This window comes from Phascolarctos cinereus, unplaced genomic scaffold (genome assembly GCF_003287225.1).
Source record: "Phascolarctos cinereus isolate Bilbo 61053 unplaced genomic scaffold, phaCin_HiC Scaffold_5;HRSCAF=322, whole genome shotgun sequence".
Taxonomy (NCBI): domain Eukaryota; kingdom Metazoa; phylum Chordata; class Mammalia; order Diprotodontia; family Phascolarctidae; genus Phascolarctos; species Phascolarctos cinereus.
Window position 1 is genome coordinate 363312334 of NW_027555958.1, and position 22612 is coordinate 363334945.

General features: G+C 37.5%; 1 protein-coding gene across 2 annotated transcripts in view; it reads left to right on the top strand.

Moving 5' to 3' along the window:
- Positions 1-22612, top strand: part of ESRRG (estrogen related receptor gamma) — a 648087-nt gene that overhangs the window by 190781 nt on the left and 434694 nt on the right. For both annotated transcript variants that reach the window (XM_078156311.1, XM_078156312.1), the window contains exon 2: positions 8080-8142. The gene's annotated coding sequence lies outside the window, so the exon portion shown is untranslated. The remainder of the gene's footprint in view (positions 1-8079; positions 8143-22612) is intronic.

The following is a 22612-nucleotide window of genomic DNA, read 5'->3' on the forward strand; positions in this document are numbered from 1 at the left end:
AAAGTCCCAGTGGGGTGATGGAGACCCTAAAATACATTGCCACTGCTCTCACCTCTGGCAGATGTCTCTGACCACTAGTAAAGCCTAGGATGAGACCTTGGCAATCAGCTCGCTGGGCTTGCTGACTTCACTAACAGTTCAGTAGTTGATCACGACCCTCCCTGTTGAGGGCATGTCTATGCTCATCTTCCTCAGAAATAGTACCATCATTTGTTACCACAATTTTAAAAAATCTTTTGCTATATTGAAAGTAATAATCCAGTTTTGTTTAGTGTTTTTTTTTTGGTAAACCCCACTTAATAAGTGATACGGTTTTTCAGTTGCTATTTGTCTGGATTCCAATTCAGGAAAGCTTGCATGTATGATTTTGATTTTGCTGTTTAGGGCAGTTAATTAAGCCTTTGTATGAAAGCAGAGGGGTTTGGTTTCTTGTTTGTTAGTTTAATAAGATTTTATGTTAAGAATGGTACTGCAAATCTGTCAGACTTAGCTTTGCTGCATATGTGTAGCTCTGTGCTTTGAGACCCTTGAAATGTCTGTTTTTAGGACATCGGCAGGGGGCTAATGAAAAGGCTTTGTTGATTTTAACGAATTGCAAGCCACTGTAGCCAAAATAAATATAATCTGCTTTTTGGATTAGTTGTCACAGATGATTTTACCTACTAACAGTGATTAAAGAACCCTAGTGGACTAGAAGCGTAGCTGCTCTCTGGTGACTCTTGCTAAAATAGCAATAAACAGAAGTAAATAAAGACTTAGGGCATTAGTTATCTTTAATAAACAATGACACCCTGTTTGCAGGCGGCAAAAGGTTAGAGGGAGAATAGGAGGACTTGAAGACCTACATAGTATACAGCAGTGTGACAAAAAGCAGTGAATATGTTCAAGAATGAAACATACTGGCTGGTGCTGCTAATATCACGTTGCTGTGCTTCATTAAGTAAATGTTCAAGATCCAGAGTGTTCCCTTCATTTCCTGCTCTTCTATCCAAAGCTACTCAGCCAATTGGACTCATTGGTGTTCTGCATTCATCCTGTAGTAGACTCTGGGAGCAAAGTTGAAATCCTGCAACTGTAGGATTACAGTATGAAAATTGAGGAAGTGTCAATTATTTGTGTAATTATTAACCTTTTAGCTGAAGTAATTCCATCCAGATAATGAACACAGAAGACTAGTGCCATATCCTTCCCAGAGTCTTTATATCCTGATGAAAAGAATTACTTGCCCCCTGCTGACATGTTTATCCCCAAATTTCTCCAAGAAAGCCATCGAGGAGACTACAGTTCGCTTCCATTTAAATTTCATCTGGGAAAAGGAAGATTTGTTGATGAAACCCTCCAACTGACTTTTGTAACTGATGGCTCTTAGCTAGCAGACAGCAAATATCAAATTTCTAAAGCTATCATCATTTTGTGGTATGTTAAATCATACTGAGTATTTAAGGTAATGAGAACAGACTGTATGCTTTATCCTAGCCTAGGACCTCAAAGCATGTCGTAAGAAGCACTTTCTCCTTCTGCTCTCTAAGGTGTATGTTATTGTTTCCATTTATATCAGATGTAGAAACATAGACCACATAGGGAGTTATGTTTAAGACCAAGAATAGAATGGAAGAGCTAAAATTCTGTGTCTCAGCCCCCAGACTATAACACCCTTATAGATGTATCTGTGCTATTGACTTCATAATACGTTTTCTCATTCCTAATTCATAAGACATTAGAAGAATACATATGTATTTGTATACATATATAGATACATATACATATAAATAAATACTTAGAACCAATATCTTTCTTGAGTTTTGTAAACCTTTTATTTTTAAGGTAACAGCTTTCAGATACGTAGATCATACCATACTTGGATACCAACTTAGTGTATTGGCAAAGCAAGAAACTTAAGTAGTATAACTTCTCCTAAACAGGCCAACCAGGCCAATTTTGTTAATCCATTGCAAAAAGTTTCTAAGAATGGTAAGTTGCTCTTTCCCCTATCTACTTCACCCACTTGACACAAGGTAAATATTACTCTCCCCCCAAGCCATTGGGAAAATTGCCCAATACCCTCTGGGGCAGTGCCAGCCTGTAGCCAGGCCATATACCATTAGTGTATTAGATCATACCTTAGTATCTCAGTCATTAGGCAGTGTAGAATAGTAGGGAAACACTTCTTTTAATATTAGGAGATTGGGCTTGAGTTTTAGCTTTGCCATGTACCAGCCATATGATTTTAAATTTCTCTGAGCATAAATTTCTTGATCTTTAAAATGAAGATAACGATACTTGCACTTTGTACCTTACAGGATTGTTGAGAGGAAAATATTTTGTAAGTTATAGAACACCATTGCAACGTGTGTATTTTCATTAGTCACATTTGCTTTTTCTTAGTTCAGGACTTTTTAATCTAAATTTTACTGAATCTCTTATAGAGCTCTACTGTTGAGTGGAATTAATCTAATTTTAACATCAGTCGATACCATGTCTTTTTTTATGAGATGTAAAAAAAAAAGTAGCATCAAATATTATGAAATGATGCTTATAATTAATGTAATACTTCATAAAAGCCAGATACACAAGTACATACACACACACACACACACACACACACACACACACACATACACACAGAGTTCACTTTGCTTTCCAGTCTTCTTGGGTGATTTTGACCTAATCTGGTGACAATGACACACAGGTTACAATTTGAGCAAGTTAAATAAAACAGTTACTCCACATTTTCTAAAGAACCATCACTTTTTAAAGTCAATGACAAATCCTGGCTCCATTTTTTAAAGAGGGGTCTTTATGCCTGAACTTTAAAAATTTGAGTAACACAGATGTGACAGTCCTAAGTTTTTTTCTTTAAATTGTCATCTCTTCCAAGATTCTTTCTTTTAACTAGCAAAAAAACCCCAAACAACCTACTGCCTGAATGATGCACAGCTTCAGCAAATCTTCCTGAAAAAAGCTTTGCTTCCATGTATCTCTGAAGTTGTCATTTGCAGCAGTTCTCCCTTACAGAAGGTTTATTTGGCATCTACTCATGGTAGCATAACATGATGCCAGAGACACCGAATCTTGGGCTTATTAAAACAAAACTTGATGCAATTGTTCTCTTCATTTCCCATGGAAGTCTTCTGTAGGTGTCTAGTGTTTTAAAATCAAATGAAAATATTATCTTATTATGCAGTTATATGCTGACAGGTGGGTGGAACTAGGAAAATACTTAGCTCTGCTTAAAATTCAAATTAAAGTGTAGGTCAGTGCTGTGGCAGTATAGAAGCACGATGAGACTCTTCCACACAGGACTAATTCAGAAGTGGAGTACATCACCAAAGAAAGGGTCCAACAACAGCAGAAAGAAGTGGCAATTTAGAGTTCTTTCAAAGCATTCTTTAATTTAAGTTTTTTTTTAAAAATTCACCATGTCAGTATTAAGAGACATTTTCATTAGAGCCCTGCTGTGAAAGCTGTGCCAACAGAAGGCAAGCTCTGACAATGCCTACCAAAGAACCTAAAAGGCCTGGCTGGTATAGGACTGACCAGCTTGTCTAAATTCAGAGAATCTCATCACCAGAAGGGTGGCTCTTTGGTAATGTTTATTTTTGGAAACAGAAAGCCAGGAAACCATCTAGTAAGATGTTGCAGGCTTATGTTTTACATTGGGTTGGGGAAAACCTACACTGATGAAATCACAGCTTTTTTTTAAAGTATTGAAGACATAACAAAAACAAAACACTTTTGTTTATTAGAAAACACGGTTAACCTAGCAACAAACTTACATTAGTAGGTGTTCACATTGCCCTTTTATCAGTATTATCCATCACCTGTTCAAACTCTTTGCAACAAGTAACCTTTCACCCAAACCAAAGTGCTGTACCCAAATGTGGCTCCATCTTACCAGGGCGTGAACATGTATCCTTCTCTCATAGATTCTATGTGCAAAGAGATTGGTTGTAGTTCAGTAAAGTCTTGAATTTTGGAGAAAAGTAGCTGAAGCAATGTGAATTAAAAACTGAAACTTGCTGTCCCCCAAAATTCTGACAAATTAGCCTTTCGGGGAGGGTATCTTGAAGAGTTCACAGATTCACAGAATTTGAGAGGTAGCTAGAACTACAGTGGCAATCTAGTCTAATCCATATCTAAAAAAGAATTCTCACTATAACATACCCAAACCATGGTCATCCAAACGTTACTTAAAGGCCTCCAATATAGGGAAACTCACTACCTCCTAAGGCTGTTCTTTTCAACTTTTGGATAGTTCTAATAGTTCTAATTATTAGGAAAGTATCCGCCCTGCCTAATGCTGTTCATTTCAACTTTTGGATAATTCTAAGAGTTCTAATTATTAAGAAAGTGGTGCGCCCCCCCAGATTGTTGCCTAAATTTGCTTCTTTACAACTTCTACTAGTAACAAGGTCATTATCTTGGAGTGTACACTCTAGCTCCATGAGGATGGACATTCACATTGACTAAAGGGATGAGAACCTCAATTAGCTGAAATGACATAACTTCTGCTTGGTCCCCAAATGTTCTGTGACTAGGGGTCGTGTCTAAGAGTTTTGGCCACTGAGCATCATGAAGAACAGAGTATAGTGGAGAAACCTCCCCTATTAGTAGACTACAAGACGTGTAGAAAAATTCCATTAATTCCCCATTCAATAAAGGCCTCAAGATAGATCTAATACCAGGTCTCCTTAGGATGGCCATCGAGCTTGGGGAGGAGGAAAGAGATCCTGTTTCTGCCCTCTGTGGTTAAAAAACAAGCCTTATCTTTTTTTCACATGATAGTTCTTCATGTATTTGAACACTAACTATGAGGTCCTTCCTGAGTCTTCTCTTCATCAAAACTATACATCATCAATTCCCTCAGTCACTCCTCCTAGATCATGGACTCAAGGTCTTTAACCATCTTCATTGTCCTCTGGATAGTTTATATCTTATCAGTGATTTTCCTGAACTGTGTGGCATTCATTTAGACTGTCCCCTTTTAAACTGATGTGAATAGGTAAAGTTTTAATGACACTGAGTAAGGATAATGTCAAAACATAGAGTAAGAAAAATTTTGAATTAGAAGCTACCTTAGAGATTGTTCAGCCTACTCCCTTGAGTTTACAAAAGAATTTGAGTGACAGATCAGGGACCAGAACCCAAATCTCCTCACTCCTTGTTCTGTATGTGTGTGCCCCACTTTCTTCACTGCACCCTTGATACTCAACTGGTAGTTTCTCATATTTGGAACATCTGGAGCTGTACGCTCCAATAAGAGTTAGCTTTCTGGGAAATGAGCTTTTTAAAGAAATTTTATCTCGTTGTGCACTTATCAACTTCACAGAATTTCTAGTTGGATTGAAGCAAATGAATGGAAATTGAGTAGGGGTTAAAGAAGAAGGTGATGAGCTTTCTGTATCTGGAAGCAGATGTAGAGTGCTGAGAAGAGAAGCTTGCTGATGTAGCAAGGAAGGGTTGCCAGTGATAAGAAGTACACTCTCCTACGTGAATAACAAGACAGAATTGTTTTCTAACTTTAAGGATTATATATTGTATAGTTAAATGCCTACAGACCATGCAGACATTTAGCACATATAACCTCCTACTGTGAAAAGGATTATGACAAGACTAATTTTCAAAATCACCCTTGTATACATTAGTAGTAGTTAGAAATAGTCAGCGTATCTTCTGAAATAAAGGATACGAGATTATATATCTAAAAACCTTGTAAATATTTCAAATAAACTTTGGAAGTATGTTTCCTAAAACAGGAAGTTTCCCAGGAGTAAACAAAATTAGCTCTCCCAGAAACTAATGTTTAGACCAGAGTTCTGAATGCCTTTGTAGATTTTAAACTTCACAAAACACATTCTCCCATAATTTAAAAAGAAAGACTTTAAAGAGTTCATAAATAGAGACATAAAAAGCATTTTGATATTTAATACAAAAACAGAAATTTGATGAACTGAGTGTAAATGAATCATAGACATAAGGATTACATTTTCCTTGAGTCTTCACAAGTTTAAAAATTGAAGGATTGGAAATATGGCAAAATATTTTTGGGGAGGAGGAGTTTAAAGAGGGATATATTTTTTTAAAAAGTTGAATACTACATTCCTATCACTGTGTTTGTTCATGGTGTTAAATTAGCTAAATCCTATTAAAGGAAATAGCCTGATCCTTCTCCATGTGAGATGGAAGTGAATATTCTACTTAGATGATCCTAGTGAATTTGAAGAAGGCAGAAAAATCTTGTGGCACGTTAGTAGTGGTCTACACTGAATACCTCTCTGAATAGTCAGGACCTGAGGCTGGGGAGAAATTCATTCATTATGGAGAAAAAAAATCTGCCAAGAACTATTGAGCACAAAGGAAATAACAGAACCCAACCAATGTTAAAGTTTCTGCTCCTTCTGTCTTATTTGTGTGTATGGTACAATGTGCACAAGAACAGAGAGAATAGTAGTTACATAGCCACATATTCTCATTCCTAATGTTCTTCCTGGGCAGATGGCCATGTAAATGTTTATATTGACTTTATTTAGAATTATGAAACTAATAACTGATGATAATGAATTCCTGCCTTTCATTTGGGAGTTATAAAGTGAATACAGAAGCTTGAAAAAGTATACAAGCCTAAGTTACACACAAGCACACACACACACACACACACACACACACACACACACACACGAAATGTTGTGAACACAGACATAAAGCAAATGGTTATCAAAACAAATGAAACCTAGGCAGCATGCAGTGGTCAGGGAGAGTAGAGTGTCCCCAGTAGACAGCGCAGGGGAATGCTTGAAAGGATAATTTTTCGGAAAGTCCACGTTTGAAGTGATGTCATGCTTTTCATTCTCTCAACTCAATTGCTTCTCTGAAGCTCATTCTATCCATTCTGATGTGGAGCAAAAATGTTACATCAAAGGTTAATGCTTGAATCTAGGCTGAAAGAGAGAGGCAAAGAGAGAAAGAGGGAGTGGGGCACACACGTACAGAGAGACCAACAGAGGGAGAGCGCAGGGAAAGAGAGAATCACAAGTACTAAAAGTTCTTAAAAGTAAAAGATAAAGGAAAATAACAGTCTTCCTCCCCTGACAGATAGTTCAAAAGGTAGCCCAGAGTTTGGATCTGAACTGTCACATTGCATACCAATGAGGATACTGTCGCTCTATGTTTCTTTTGAAAGCTTTTGATGTTGCCTTATGTGGGAAAGGGCATGTGGTATGATCAGCACGTCTAGTCCATAAGACATAGTCAAACTCCTGATCTATAGAAAATAGCCCTTGCTGATTTTTTCTCTCATTGTTACAATGATGTTTTCCCAAAACCTCCTTCTGAGACTATCTTGAGTTGATCTGCCCTTACCTCCTGAGATGATACCATATGGGAACAGAAGTTCATATTTCTTTTTACAAAGGGAGTACGGGTTTGGATTTAAATATGTATATATATTGGCTCTTATTTGGATTTGGAGATTGATTGTAAATGGGTAGAAAAAGGGTGGGGGAGGAGGCAGGAGGAAAAATGCATTTATTCTCCTGAGCAAGGGCAAAAGGAAGTAGATGTGGCTACAATGTTCCAACATATTCTAGTTTCTGCATCCATGCCAGGGATAAGGCAAAGGTAGGATGGCCATAATGCAATTAGGTATTCCATAGAGCACCGCTGAGCTGTGACCACTTGTCGAGTATATTGCTATTATAAATGGGATCCTCTTTCAGTTTATGCTTTGGAGAAGGTTTCTTCCCACTCAAGAAGTCTATGATTCTGTGTGATTCTGCATTGCCATGATCCTTGTACTCTTATAAATTTTTAAAAAGTGCAAGTTCATAGGTCCCTGCTATGTACAGAAGAATGCGGAATACCTGTTAGTCCTGTGGCTCTGAAAAATAATTTTAATCTCCATAGCCAGCCTGGGAGAATTGGAGCAAATATGTAATAATGCTGAGTGAAACAATATGTTTACTAGTGGGAATTTGAGGGAAGCACAAATATGGTGTTTATTATGGGCAATCAGACACACCTATTCAATAGGAGATGGTGGTTAGGAACTGACTATTCCTTATGCCTTCTCTTTGCTTACAGTTTTCTAGGGAGCCTTATAATATTCAGAAGAGGACAGAGAAGGAGACTTCCAGAGCTGAAAGGGTGAGTTCCTGTCACTTGCCTGATGACTAGATTCTTATCTCTTCTATCTGTAAAATGTTGTTGCTACCATCCATCTGACAAGTTACATTTGTGCATTTATAAAAATGTTGTTGGCTATGGTTCTGTCACCAGTACTGGCTTGGTACACCAAGAAGGAAAAATACCGGGAATGACAAACAGAGAGAAACTTGCAAGAGAGTTTGGAACAGATTACCTTGTTGGTTTTCCACAAGGGGTTAAAGTTTGAGAATGAACTCTGAACTGAGCATGGCATCTTGGAGACAAAACAATTTTGTTCTGGAGACTTTTAAAACATCTGAAAATTATTCTAGTTTACATGGTGAATACTCTCTTATTTCATGTTCATATTTATAGTTACTTCTGTTGAGAAAGGTTGGAAACTTTAGAAAATTTACAGTGCCATTCATGACTTACTAAATGACCTAGGGAAATTATACTATTAAAAAAGTGGATATATGAATACAGTTTTATTAGATTCATGGAATGAAACCCATTTAATAATCAGTACCAAATATGAAGCTGCTGTGCTGGGGTCAGCTACATACAAAAATGCTTTTCTAAAACTAAAGTAGCCCTGGACACCACATGATTCTGAGGCCATTTTTACTACATTCTAGGTTTGTTGTGCTGTTTCATGTTATAAGCTATTGACAAATTTTCTCCTGATCCCCTAGCAGTGCATCTCTTTTAAGCTATACAAAAGACATGTGAACTCACAGGCAAAAAGCCTTTGATTATGGCAGACTATGAAGGTAATTAACAAGAAACTGAATCAAATAGCAAACTTTCTCTGTACATACTAACAAAAAATGGCAGCCACCTTCCATACCACTAGGAAGTTATACTCATATATCCCTTTGATTCCCTCTGCTTCCTTTCCATAGAAGGAGGAAACCGTCAGTTAAGACTGATGGCATTCATGGAGAAACTCAAGATCTGAAGTTACTTACCTCTTGAGTTTCCTTCTCTTGAGTCCCAAGGTTGTTGACAAATGATGTTTTGGGGCCTGAGCCCAAGCCATAAAACTATATATAATGGCTGGGCCACATAAGGCCTGTCTCTTATGACTCTCATGGCCTTGCTTCTGGCTTCTGTCATCTGTTAAGTCTTATGGCTCATATAGCTGCTTTAGTCTAAGTCCTTATCCTTGTAAGCTTTCTCCATGGAATTGCCTTTTCCTTCCTAGTTAGTACTCACCCTCTCTCCTTTATGTGGTGGGTCTTAGTCTGTGGCACTTAACATTCTCTCAAAATCCAGGCACAAGGTACCTTAGGCGTCTTATTTCCCAAGACTTTCTCCAATAAGCAATAGTTCTGACTGTGTCAGAATTGCAGAAGAGCTACAATTTAGAAAAGTCTGGAGTTTTGAAAGTTTGAACTAGGGACAGAGACAGCTTGCTTATATTGCACAAACAAAATTAATAATTTCCTCAGAAAATATTACAAATAGTTTATTAATCTCTTGCCTAGTATCTATGATTGAGTCTCATAGTTTTGCTTACTAGTTTACTCATTTTATCTTTTAAAGATGGAAAAACTCATAAAAATAAAAGGATGAGAAGGGAGAAGCAAGTAAAAATTGAGAATGAGTCTGATACTAAAACTCAAGTTGATTTCTCCATCCTTATTTGACCAGAACCTGTGAAAGAGAATTTATTCAGTATTTTTCAGAATATTATCATTGTTTATGGAGAAATATGTAATATTGCAGTGGATTGGTATCAACATAACAATAGAACATTTATCCCAGTTTTTCCTTTCCTTCTCCATTTGGTATAACCATGGACCCTAAAAGCCTACATTAAAAAAAAAAGCAAGTCTATACTTTTTCTTATCCTTATGTAAAATGACACATTATTTCTCTATGTTAATTTATGTTGCCTTGCCTCCTGGTCCATAGTATGGAGAATCATTTAAAATTGTTGTATACTTTATAGTCAATGTTTAAAAAAATATGATGAATTGAAACCAAGATCTGGCACAAATGGAAACACTAAAGCAGATAATGTTCCCATATCGCATTCTTTAGCACAGTACAAGATGAATTCTATAATAACATTCCAGAATTTAGGAAAGTTCATCTCCTGTTTTGCAATAGTCATAATCATAGTAGTAGTTATATAATTCAGACATTGGCCAATAGTAGGCACATAGTAAACATTTGTGGAATTTAATTAATTTTGTCATTAGTCATTGAGGGCCCTGCTTATAGATCTATTACAAGTTCATTAAGTGCTTGTAAAAAAAGAAAAAGATAGGAAGAGTTTTAATGATAGAAGGTATCTGACCTGCCATCTTAGAACTTCTAGGATAGATATTCGAAACTGACAGTTATATACACAGCATAGCAAAAGAGATGATACATTTATGTTGAACTAAACACCTGCCTGTGTTTTGGACTTCACATGTGTGCTATTTAATTAATATCATAAGCTCTGAGAAGGTAATGGCCCTGCCTTTTTCACATATCTTACAGCATATGCAGCATAGTTAATTTTATAACAGCCAGTACAGTGTAAGCTGGTATCTGATAACAGTAAAAATCTTGTTACATTTAGTCAGTGAAGTACAATTTGTCTCCCTTTAAATGTAGAAAGCAGTGCTGTCCTGGTCTTCTGACATTGACATTGTAATGGAGTTGTGTATACATGAATTGATGGTGACCTGTTCATTATAAACCCCAAATTCTCATCTTCTGTTCAGTCTGGTGACTTCTGCTGAATTAATGAGAATTACATCTGTAGAGCCAAGCATGTGTTAGCATAGGTTAGTGAAAGTTTCAAGGAAGATGTCTGTGACAGATTTTCCTTTAATTCATTGGCACACTTGTAATAAAGCTAATGAATGGAAAGAGCTACACATTTTCAATTAGTAGCATATATTGAAATCTTAAAAACAATTAGTGGTTGAAATAGTTTATAGTTATTTTAAAATGCTGTTTCCATTTTGTAAGGCTCTTCATGGAGTTTGCTTTGGCATTGGGCCATTTTGAGGAAGAAGAAAAAGAGAGAGAAAAAGCTGTGATTCTAGATACATGTGTATTTCCACAGAACTTTTTTCAATTTAGAGTAATATTGTGCTTTTACTGCTCAGGTTTCAGCAAACCTGAATTTCTGATCCTTATGCAGTACAATTTTCTTTATCTGGCCTTAAAGCCCAAGTCTATTCAGACTCCCTTGCTGTGTAAACTGCTCAGAAAACAAGATTTCTCCACCATCTTCATCAGAGAACAACGCTCATCCCTTTGGAATTGTGTGCTTATTGGACAAACCCAGTTTGGTGGTTCATACAGTATGGTTCCCCAGCATATTTGAGCGCTCAGCTCCTCTTTCAGGGAAGGGCACTGAGATTACATGGCCAGATATGCAGGTTTGTGTAGGTCAGGGTTTACCCTATTCAATTGAAAAACAGTTATTATGGCCTCTGACACTTGACACTTACTAGCTGTGTGACCCTGGGCAAGTCACTTAGTCTCGATTGCCTTAGCAAAAAGCAAAAGAAAAAAACCAAGTTATTAAATTATTGCTGTGTTCTGGACACTATCCTGGACTCTGAAGGAAAAAAAAGGTAAAATTCTCCTGCCCTCATGGAGTTTATGTTATAGTAAAGGGATATACCACAAGCACAGTAGTTATCATTTAAAAATTATTCATAAGTTCATTAGACAAGTACAAAACACACACACACACACACACACACACACGTGCTCTCGCTCTCTCTCTCTCTCTCTCTCTCTCTCTCTCTCTCTCTCTCTCTCTCTCTCTCTCTCTCTCTCTCTCTCTTTCTCTCTCTCCTAAGATGATTCTGTGAGGTTGAATTGTATTTTCATGTCTTTTCTATCCAAACAGCATTCAGTATAAACTTCAGAGAAAATCTAAAGTAATATTTTCAATAAAGTGTTTTTCACATTGTAGGAGAAAATGAATAAGGTGAAAGCTTAATGCTGAGCCTTTTAAATAGCACTCCTTGTGATTTATTATTCTCCTTGGGATTTTAGTCACAGCCTTAAAAACTTAATAAAAAAAAGGGAAAAAAGGAGATTCTTTCCTATGGGCTAGTTTTAACATGCAACTAGAGTGGTGAATTTGTGCAGAGCATTTGGACAGGTTAATCTTGATTCTCTGTGACTTATGTCCTTGAGAGTAAGACTGTGAACAGGAAACAGCAAAAAGTTGAGAGCGAGTACTGTAACATGCTAAGGAATATTATACTGCTCACCCAATTAGTTGAAAACCTTGGGTTATAAGGTTCTGGCAACATGTCAATTTATTTTATTTTTTATATATTCTACTTCAGGGAGGTTTTTCTCTCTCTCATTTATTATCATTTGTATCCACACTGGTGAACCACATGTCTCTAAGACTCTGAGATGCTATAATAATATTAGGGAGTCTTCTTTTGAGAAGAAAATCCAATTGTTCAATGAAGCAGGTAGAAGGTAGCAGAGAAGAGCTTATTTCTTGGATATTCAAGTCAGCTAACTATACTGGCAAAGAATTAATGTGGCCAGCACGCACCACACTTGTTCATCTTGAAGCATGCTCACAAACTGCAGCAAAGCCCGCCATTTCTCTACAACGGTTTCTCGGTTCCAGCCGCTTGATCACAAATGCAGCATCTCCTCTCCTAATGCTGTGCAGGTTGATAAAACAGTTGCCGAGCCGGAATCCCTAAAGAAATTATTAATTATCTGGTTAATGTGCATCAGGCTGTGGGAGTGTGAGATTAATCACCAGTGCTGGGATGAGTTGCTGAAGTGGATTTTGGTTTTTTGTCTCCTGTCACTCGGTAATGGCTTTTCCTTCCTTCACCATCAGGTGAACAGGTGCGGAGATGCTGTATTTTCATTTTCCTGGAGTTAGGAACAGCCGGTGGCCAGGAGATGCCTTTTTCTCAGTCCTGCTGCATGAGCAGTTTACAACATGGAGTGTGCTACCTACTCAAAATGTTCCAGCTGTAGGACATTCTCTTAACATGACAGGCTCTATCTCAACCTTCTCTGGGTTGAGTAGGAACACACTCAGACTAATGTGTGTGCACCTATACACATATAAACATAAATACATAAATGCCCACCCATATATAAAAAAAGACTTTAAACATCTACTCTGTCACTGGATGCTGTAAAACAGAGATCTAGGAACTTGGTTTTCCAACAAGATTTTAATGAATATATTTTAAATATAATTGGTTCGCTTGGTGTGGTGTTACTTGCTTGTTTCTGGGTGTCTGAATTAAGTGGTCTTAATATAGTGAGTCTGCAGGAGTGGGAGGCCAGCAGATTGCCTAAGGAAGGGTCAGCTGCCCCTGGTCAAACTCCACATAACTATGAGTAATGGGATTGGGCCCAGGAGTTGATCCTGCATGTTCCAGCCTGGGTGAGATAGGGTGACCTAGCCTAAAATACACACACACACACACACACACACACACACACACACACACACACGCACACACACACACATACACACATGCACATGCACACGTACACACACACTCATATGTCTCTGTGTATATGTATTCTATGTGTATATATATATGATCTCTGTATGTGTGTTTGTAATGTATATATATGCACACATGCATATGTAATATGCATGTATACAACACTCTCACACACACACACACACACACACACACACACGTACACACACACACACACACACACACACACAGAATGTCCCAAAACTCTTAGTGCACTTTGAAACTTTAGTAGCTTAAGCTTACAGATATTTGGGACACCCACTGCACTACTGTGTGTGTGTATATAATTGATTTCCTTTGTATTATATACAATTTTATATATTTCATTTTTGCATTTAAAAACATTCTGTGAAGGTTCATGTGCTTCACTAGACTATCACAGGAGTCTATGACAACAAAAAAGGCTAAGACATTGTTCTATAAAGGAATAATTTTAAGATGTTTTGTTCATTTATTTTATTCTTGAAATGAAAGTTCCTTTGCTGCATCTGCAAGGAAAAGAGGTGGCTCGTGGTTGTTCCTTTTAAAGAAAAAAAAAGGGAAAAGGGGTAAGGAAGAGTTTGTCATCTGTCACTTCATGGTTTTTGTATAAGATTGAATATTCAAATAATTCCCTAGACTTCTTGCTTTCCTCCATTTTTCTCTCTTAAATCCAAGTTTAAGGAAGTAGCTTTGTTCAGGTTGCTCTCCAGTGTGTGTCATAGTCTCCCCGTTAAGATAAGTTTGTTTCTAGAGTGTTAATCTTTATGAGAACAAATCTAACATGGACTTTATGGAATAAGTAGTAAGGAGGGTTAGATATAAGCATTTAATGAAAGAATGCTGTGCAAGGCATCACAGAAACCACAGAATAGTCATGAGATGGTGATTTAAGGACAAGTTTCATTGGTCAATGGAGGCAATATTTCCTAATCTCCCATTTCATTAAGAAAAGACAAAATGGTCTGTGTAGCATCAGCCACCAATGATGCAGCTCACTGTAGTTCAGATGGACTTCCCTGGATCTGATCTAATGCCCTAAAAATATCCTACATTCTCTGGCCAATTCTGCTTATTGTTGTTGTTCTTTCCATTTTGGAACGTTCCTAAGGCCTTGAAGGTGCAAGTGTTTGGGGTGTATACATATATGTGCATGTATGTATGTGTGTATACTTACACACACACACACACACACACACACACACACACACACACATATATATATATATACATACATACATATATGTTTTTGTTACTCATTTGCATTTGCCAAGTCTGAGGAAGATAGTTATTCTATCAAGTTGAATAAATAGTGATGAGTTAACAACCTTAGTCCTATAGGCCTGGGGAATATATTCAAGACCTGGAGTGAAAGCCAGTCTGAATGAGTGAAAAGTTCAAATTATAGATTCTTTAAAGACATGCGGTTTTACGATTTTCAAATATGAATATTGTGACTAAGGCTTCCTCTGTTAACAAGAAGCATTTTTTAACCCTTAGCAAATAAACTGGATTACTGAACTTGTCCTACCCTCTTCTCTTTCAGTGTCTAGGACTAGGAAGTCTTTTATGGTGGAAACACACTCTGCCTGCTAAAATCTTTCTCTTCTTTCAAGTTCCAGCTTAAGTGCTACCCCCTTCCTGAACTATTTCCCTTTATCTGCTGCCAGAAAGCTCATCTTGTATACCAATTTGTCTAGACCCCTGTTGGTTCCTTATTACAGTCATATCTGTTTGAAAACCTGTCTTTCTTCCCCACCCTCCTTCCCTTTATTAGATCATAAATGCCTTGAGATCTGGGACTATGTTGTTTTCATCTTTGAAGAAAAATTTCCTAGGATAGTGGCTTGCACATAGTAGTTGCTTAATAGAATTCATTTCAGTAGTTAAATTGAATGGAATAGTTCATTGAATATTAAAGTAAAAGTTTAACTCTGCCTGTCTTAATGAACAAATCAAATCCATTTCTAATTAGCATCTAATTGCATGTACTATTCTCCTATCCTTAAAATATTCACAGTTGGTTCCCTTAAATAGGTTAAAACAAGTCTCTTGTGTAACAGTTGTGCTCTGGACCTTTCTTCCAGAGCTCATGAGCAGGCTGTGGTGTATCTCTCTCTCTCTCTCTCTCTCTCTCTCTCTCTCTCTCTCTCTCTCTCTCTCTCTCTCTCTCTCTCTCTCTCTCTGTATTAGTTTGAGCCACCACCTGCTGTGCTCCCCCCATTTTAGGAACTTGTGACCACCCCTACCTCTTCCATTTGAACACTTATTAGTTGGCTTTAATGAAGACATATTTTTTTCATAGCAATAGCAAGAACAAATATACGAGTGCTTCCCCTGATGCCTTTGGAGCATTCTCTCCCCATACCACCTCAGTTTCTGAGGAAGTAGGCTCAAAGTTTAGCACAGTTCCTAAATAGCTTTGGTCTCACCAAGTTCCCATTGCTGCTGGTTGAGTCCTTATTTCAGCTTCTGTTGGCATGGGTTCAGAAGGTCACTCCTAAGGATCCTTTTGTTCCTTGGAGCATTGATTCTGGGCTGGCTGCAATACCTGGCTTGGATTTTGACTTCTAGATACCTGTGACTCGATTTCCCATAGTTAGAGACTTCACTCTATGCACCTAGCACAGAAAATAATGAATGAACAAGCCAAAAACTGTGGCCTATTTCTTGGGGGCTATATAACCTTAGAAGGGAAGAGGGCTTGGAGGTTTTTAATCCTACAGCAGAGTCTTTCACCAGATGCTATGAGTGAAAGAAGGAGTTACCATGCTGTCTCATTTGGTTGGGAATAGAGCAAAGGGAGAATTGGCCAGAGTTGATTCAGGCCTTTCTAAAGGTGCTAAAAGTTCTGTCTACTCAGTTGAAAAAGGAGTTTCCCAAACACATAGTTAACTAATTAGAATTACAGAATGCATACACATACATCATGGACTCTCCAAGTCACTTCCTTTTCATGTCATCAAGATTCTCCCAGAAGCCATCTCCCTAGAATCCCCTATGGGGTCTCTGCATGTGCCAAATCCCCATTATGTCTATGCTTATAGAATTTACAAAGTGAACTTCAAGTCAAGATGAGTTTTCATAACATATGAATTACTGAATTCTGAATTAATGAAAATTTCCTTTATGTAAGGAGATGATCTTCTCAAAACCATATCAGAAAAAGCATTATTGCAGATAATTTATTGTGTATGACTTAGCCCAGTGGCTGGCACACAGTATGCACTTAATAAAAGTTTCTTGACTGACTGACTGGATGGCTGCTAAGCTTATTGTGGAAGAAGAAATTATAGGGGAAGGGGAAGAGAATGACAATTCAGTTCCAAGCATCCCAATTCTATGTTAGTGCTCTGCTAGGTATTAGGATTTTAGAAACCTTTTAGTCCTCAGGGTGTTGGTAAGTGACATGAACTTCCAAATCTCCATTCCTGCCTGGGAATTGTTGGGACATACAAAAACCCGTTTTGTGTTTCAAAAATCCTTGCAATCTAATAGTCATTCTACTGTGGCAGCTGTGTGGAGTGGGAGGGGCGGAGGTGTGAGGTGAGGATGGGGTGATTCACATTAAACAGTGTTCTAGGCTGCACTGTTTAGAACCTGAATCTCTGTTGTTTGGGTTGCTTCCCTTCTTAGGGCTTCCTGAGCTCTCTCTGATAAGTAAAACTAAAATTCCTTTTTCAGCTTAGCAGTTCCCAAGAAAGATGAAGAGATAAAGTGGAGGAAAGAGATATAGGAGGGAGACTAATATCTTTAGGGAAAAAAGAAGCTGTTGCTATTTATAAGGGACAATCGATATGATTATTTAATATTCTCACATTGAATTTAAAGAATACAAAAAGTGTCATGTAAACTGAAGTTGGATAAAAATTAAGATTAAGCCAGTTGTCTCTCCTAGTTTGAATTTAATCTACTCTGTAATCATTTTAGTCTGCAGGTAGAAGATGTTTTCAAGAGTATAAATTGTAGTATAAAAGATTTGTGAGAAATATACCTATAGAAATATAGAGGTAGGTTTTATTCACCAAAAGAATTGAGGAATTAAATTCTACTGATGATCAGTTGGAAAATGATTTGGAAAGTTACATTAAGTCCTCAAGATAGTTGTATTTGTTTTGTTTTCTCCTTCTTCCTTCTCTTCTTTCTACTCTTTTTCTTCCTCTTTTTCCTCTTGTCTCCTGTCTCCTGTCAACCTTCTTCCACTGCCTAGAAACAAATCCCCAAGTGTTCAAGCAATAAAATTGATCTTATGTAAATTTACCTGGGGAAATTTTTGTACAATAATCAGTGACTGATAGTGAAATGTCTTCTGTGTTTAGGAGAATAGAAACATTTTGCACTCTGGTATGGATTGGTTTTTAAATGCAATTTAAATTAAGTTATGAGGCAGCATGGCTTAGTTGGTAGAAACCTGATCTCTAAGCTTGGAACACCTGGGTTCGAGTCCCACCTCAGACACACATTAGCTGTGTGACCCTGGACAAGTCACTTAAACTCTGAGTGGCTCTAGGCAACTCTCTAAGACTATAAATTACAGATGAAGGGCCAAACTGTATTCATGGAGAGTGTTTCCTCATCTTAGAGTTCCCTATACTAATAAACAATAAATCTAATAATGACCCTTAATTTAATTAAGACATTTGGAATCCCCCAAACCTAAAGGTCTGAACAGAAATATCCTGGCTCCTAATTGAACTTTCTTCAACCTTTATTCCCCAAGATGCTTCTTATTTTTCCTGGATGGACTTTTCTCTCTTCAGAATCTCTGAACTGTTTCCCAGATATATACTAGCCCAAATAACCTTAGAAGGAATTTTGATGGTATAAAACAAGAAATATTTATTAAATCTCTCATTGCTATATTAATAAGAGCTGTTACTATTAATATGGTTTTTTTTTCCAGAGCATTGTGCTTGATCTTGGAAGAGGTATACAGTTTAGATAATTCCCTGTCTTCTAGAAGCTTACAGTCTCCTAATAGGATAACAGCTATCCTTTCAATGTTCTATTCCCTGCTGCTCCCTCTAGCATCATTATAAATGGAAGACCAAGAATCAAATATTGCTTTTAAATGGTATGACTTTTTCCCTTTGCCCTTCCTACTCCATAGTCATAGACTTCATTTTGCCCAAATGTATTTGAATGACAGTAACTGGTATCTTATATATAGCCAGTCCTTTGTAGTTTGCAGACATTTTCCCCCATAAGCCTCAGAACAACTTTGTAAAAGGAAGTATTACAGTTATTATTATTCCCATTTTAAAGATAAGGAAGTATAGACTAAGAGAGATCGTGACCTCTGTTGGTCACACAGCTGGTACCTGTCAGAGTTAGGCATGAAACACAGATTTTTTGGACTTTAGGTCCAGCATGTGACCCACTATTTCATGCTCCCTTCTTTTGAAAGCTAGATTAGCTGTGAATTATTCACATGTTTCATAAACGGGTACTTCAGGCAGCACATGCTCCATGGTAATGTCATATGGTACTTATCACACAGTAGCATAATATTATGTTCTAGCCTTCTATATTCTGAGAGGTCATTTAAACAGATATTGATAGACAAAGTAATATTGAGAGACTGTAAAATTAAAGCCCAAACAAATAATTTGCCACCTTTCTTGAAGTATATAGAAAAGAATATGATAATTTTCTATAATTAAAATATGCACCATAAAGTTGGCATTTAGTCCTGGGTTCTGTATTACAATGGGTATTCATAAGTGCTTATTCATTGATTAACAATATTCCATAGCTAGTTGTGGCTGGAATGGCTTTTGGCTGATGGAGTTCTCGGCATTTTTTTATTTAGTCTAGTGAAGAGAAGACATTTTTCATAAGTACAATTTAAGTCTCTCATGAACCTTCTCTAATTTCCTCATTTCATGCTTCAGCTATGAGCAGGGATGTTGAGATCATCCCCACCAGCTGGAGGTGGTCAGAGAGGGGGAATCTACTCATCTCCATCCCTAATGCCCTCCACTTTTCTGCTGAGAAACCCACCAGCTGAAAAGCATTCACCACAGTGATGTTCCAAGTGATAACAATAAAGAGTTCACATTGATATAGTACTCCACTACTTAAAGTGCAATTCAACCCAAATTTCCCTTGCTGAAAATTAAGTCAGAATCACAGAATTTGACAGAAGGTAACCTAAGGGACATTTAGTCTAACCCATGTGTGAAAGATGGTGGGTGTGAGCTTGCTTTACATTTGACAATCAACTGCAAAGAAGATTTGGAACAAAGGATGTCATCAAATCAATGTATGATCAAAAAGTAAGACAGGCTTACATGACCATGTAGCAAGAGCAGGGAATAGCATGCAGACAGCCTGTGTGCTTCATTGGCATTCTTACAATGTTAGGATAAGGTGTGGGATGCCCCCCAGTACATTGAATGGACTTTCTGTGGCAGATTTATGGGAGGACATGGACAAAGGTTGTATATGATTTTGTTGTTCAGTCGTGTCTGATTCTTCAAAACCCCATTTGGGGTTTTCTTGACAAACGTACTGGAGTGGTTTGCCATTTCCTTTTCCAGCTCATTTTACAGATGAGAAAACTGAGGCAAACAGAGTCAAGTGACTTGCCCAGGGTCACACATCTAGTGTATGTCTACGTTTGAACTCATAAATATGAGTCTTCCTGATTCCAAGCCCAGTGTTCTATCCATTGTACCATCTAGCTATCCCTAGAGGCCTAAGATGGGCAGGTATAAATCAGTTGTGATATGCACTACTGGAAGGAACATCCATATAGATAAGATCCGAGGGCCATTTGAGTGAAGAGAATGCTAAATATCTTTGGGACTCTGAAAAAAAAATTATATAAGAGGTAGTAAAACCATTGCTTTTTTTCACCTTAAATTAAGGAGATGAGATCCCTGGGGTCACTATACATGCCAGGGCTCCTTATTTATGACTTAATGGTCTCCATTTCTGTTTGAGTTTGACACCACTGAATCTGACGTTATTGAAACCTTACAATTCTTTACTTTCTCTTTTATCCTGTGCGCAAGAAAGTGGCCATTTCTTTACCATCCCAGTCCACCCCTTTGCTCTCTCTCTTCCTAATGCACTTCTGTTGGCTTAAGTCACAGAATTTTAAAGTTAGAAGGAACTTCACAGGCTGTGTTGTCATAACCTAATCATGGAATCAGTAAGTAAAACCCAGGAAATGTGGTATTAGTGAATTAAAGATGGCTTTCCGTGGTCTACCTCTGGTGTACTGCTGTTTGTAAGCCTAGTTTTTGTTGTTGTCGTTTGTTTCTTTGGTCACCAGTAGTAAGCTGGCGATTGTTAAATTTGAGCTGTAAGAATAAACATTCTAGAAATTTATTTCATTTGCCACACAACACCTTCCAACTTATACTGTTTCTTATATTCTTATACTTATATATACTTATTTCTTATATCCTATACTATTTCTTCTTGGAGTTATTATATGATCTCTATGAGTCTGGGATATAGTTAAATGTTCATGGAGTTTCCTCCAGTGTACACTCTGATATTTAAAGTATAGAGACAGAGCAAATGAATCGTAATTATCTGGGAGCTCCTAGTGTATCTGGAGGTACGTTAGTGGATCAGGTAGGTTTAGAGTTTCATTATATAGCCTTCCCTTCCTTTTTTCCTTAAAGCATCAAAGCCTTTATGATCTGGGGCCATAGTCTCAACATAGATCTTTTGATGAATTTTGTGGTTTGTGGTCTAATTATGCTCAGTTCCATAACTGTTTTATGGGAGCATTACTCCTCATACTCAGGAAACTTTCAGATGTCAAGATTCTGAATGTCAACTTGAGTAGACAGTGGCCGTTCCTCCCAAGCAGTTCAACAAGCCTGATGTATTGACATGTAAGTATTGAGATCTTTGTATGTTTCTGATATAACATTCAAGTATCTAGAACTGTGGGCTGTCAGCTGGAAGACACTGCTGCATTGTTAGGAATAAGTTAGTTTCTATCCTTTGACACTTTTTGATATCTCTTGATCATTAAGGGCTGGAATTGAGTGAAGAAAATACTTATAGGGCTCTTATGTGTCTTTTTCCTTATATCCAATGAAAAAGTTTAAGTGCTTAATGGCTTCTAATTCAGAAGGAAAATAAAAACAGACTGTGCTGGGCAAGTCCATCATGCCATATGGGAAGGATAGAAGAGATGGTAGGAAAAAGTCCTAAGTGGAAAATGCAGTTCCCATAAACAAGATAAGTTAAATAGTCTAGCATTGACCTCAGTTGATGAAATAATAGGTTGTGCCCCAAAATATCTGCATTCAGGAACCTGACACATTTTAGGCAACTATGGCTACTAGTCTTTCCAATCTTCTGGGTGGATTCACTGACTTCTGCCATTCTCATTGACCTTCTTATATTAAAGACAAAATTTTCCTGCCTCCTTATGAGCTCTGAGTGTATGAAGTAGGCATAGTTGCATGGGCACACAAAAGGATGACAGATCGCCAGTAGAGTTCACAGCCCTAAGGCTTCATTCAGCCCCTGATCACTTATAGTGGCAATTCAGAAGACTCCGCCTGGAATGCAGAGAAAGAAATGGGTTACCTGCTTTCCTTCTCAGTGGCCTTCATCAGATGGGAACTGACAACTCTCACCTGTGTAGATGGCTTTAGATGATTTGCTTTTCAAGGATAAAAACAGTGGGTTGAGGAGCAAAATTAAAAGCCCACTGTCATAAATCTGCCCCTGTCAAATAACAGCTGAAGGGTTATGAGTAATGGAAATACTGCTCCAGTTGTATGTCAAAATCCATTGTTAATGAGAATATTTCTTTAAGTCAATATATTCCAGATATACCTGTGAGTGCTACTAGTGAATGTGATTAAGTACTCATTTGGAAGCAAAATTAGAGTAAATAAATTGGAGCTAGTTTATAGTTAAACCTAGTGGTATGAACGAAGGCATAGGATTTGATTCTCAGTTCTGGCACTAACTTGTTCAAATTCGTAGGAAAGTTTATTAACCTTTCA